Genomic DNA, 202 nt, shown 5'->3' on the forward strand with positions numbered 1-202 from the left:
CCAGCCGGGTGGCCCAGTGGTTGAGCTCCGACCTCTGAGCCAGGAGGCCACGGTTCCATTCCCCATCAGGGCACAGGCCCGGGCTGCGGGCTCATCCCCAGTGCGGGGCGTGCGGGCGGCAGCCGATCCATGATTCTCATCACTCATGTTTCTCTCCCTCTCTCGAATGAATAAAAATATATTTAAAAAAAAAAAAAAGCGC

This window comes from Myotis brandtii, unplaced genomic scaffold (assembly GCF_000412655.1).
Source record: "Myotis brandtii unplaced genomic scaffold, ASM41265v1 scaffold717, whole genome shotgun sequence".
Taxonomy (NCBI): domain Eukaryota; kingdom Metazoa; phylum Chordata; class Mammalia; order Chiroptera; family Vespertilionidae; genus Myotis; species Myotis brandtii.